Raw genomic sequence first — 1,501 nt, 5'->3', positions numbered from 1 at the left:
TACAGGGTAAAAAACCCTCAGATATACACATAATTTGTGAAGACACTCAACAAATATTTCCGTTCTTATCACCTGAATCAAATAAGCATTTTTGTCTTACTTAAGATGCAATCATTAGATATAAAATAACAGATAAAGAATACCCTTATGTTTTTTCTCCATTCTCATTCTTCCCTTCTCCCTTAATAAAACATTTATAATTAGTGCAATTTAAGTCAGATCCTTCTTTTATTTCTAAATGAAATGCCAGATTATTTTTCAAATATTAATTTATACATTTATTTTATTCCATGTCAAACTAGCATGGTCACTAAATTTTAAATCATTCTCAATGGATGACTAAATTATATTATAATTCAGTTCTCCTATCCATGCACATTTGGGTGTTTTTTTCCCCCTGTTACTGTTAGAACTAATGCTATAAAAATGAACACAGCTCAAATGAAAATAGTTTCTCTAGAGGAGACAATGTTTGTTTACATGGTATAACCACAGTTTTCTTATTAGATACTGCCTTTTGGAGATCCAAGCTGCATTATTACCAGCAGCATACAAAGATTATCTATATTCACCTCTAAATTGGAATTGGTCTGTTCTTAAATTTTGAGAAATCTAATGTTAGCGGCAGTCGAATTGTTGCTTCGCCCTGAGGAAGATGCGTGCCCGATCGCTCCTACTCTGCCTTCGAGCGCCACAGGGATGGCCCACAAGCAGATTTACTACTCAGACAAGTACTTCGACAAGCACTACGAGTATGGGCATGTTATGTTACCCAGAGAACTCTTCAAACTAGTGCCTAAAACTCATTTGATATCTGAAGAGAAATGGAGAAGACTTGGTGAACAGCAGAGTATAGGCTAGGTCCATTACATGGTTCACAGAGCCAGAGCCGCTCTTCTCTTTAGACAACCCCTCCCAGAAGATCAACAAAAATGAAGTATATCTGGAGACGTCAATTAAATCTTTTTTCAGGTTTAATGCATATGTGTACATAAGGTAGCATTCAGTGAGTACTTGAAAAATGCACAAATTGTTCATCAGACCTGTGCATGAGCTGTATTCTTCACGGCAACAGAGCTCAGTTAAATGAAACTGCAATATGTTAAGATAAGATGTTTAAAGACAATTTCTTCTAGTTTTTCTCTTAATAAAGTGTTTGACTTTACTTGTTACTTTTGTTAAATAAAGTTTGTATGTTGCATTTATCCCTTAAAATGTTATGTTAGCTAAGTGATATCACATTATTGTTTTAATTAGGATTTTTCTCTAGTGAAAGTCTAGAATTTTTCATAAGAGTTTGTCCATGTGGATTTTTTCTCCCTTCTGTGTAGCACCTGTTCAGAATCTACAGATTTCTCAGTTGCTTGTCTTTTTATTAGCAATTTCTTCTATACCACTTCACATCCACTCTAAATACTGGTGGCAGAATGTTCCAGACAGTAAGTAGTTTCAGCTTGTAATAACGATCTTAAGTTTGAGAGCAAAAGGAAACTATATTTTC

The 1,501-nt window shown here is 34.3% G+C and overlaps 1 pseudogene; it reads left to right on the top strand.

Moving 5' to 3' along the window:
* The first annotated feature begins 699 nt into the window (after window positions 1-699).
* Window positions 700-936, top strand: LOC130043111 (cyclin-dependent kinases regulatory subunit 2-like; annotated as a pseudogene).
* The last annotated feature ends 565 nt before the right edge of the window (window positions 937-1,501 follow it).

This window comes from Sorex fumeus, unplaced genomic scaffold (assembly GCF_029834395.1).
Source record: "Sorex fumeus unplaced genomic scaffold, SorFum_2.1 ptg000111l, whole genome shotgun sequence".
NCBI lineage: Eukaryota > Metazoa > Chordata > Mammalia > Eulipotyphla > Soricidae > Sorex > Sorex fumeus.
The sequence above is the reverse complement of the archived record's forward strand: the minus strand, read 5'-3'. Positions and strand labels throughout refer to the sequence as shown.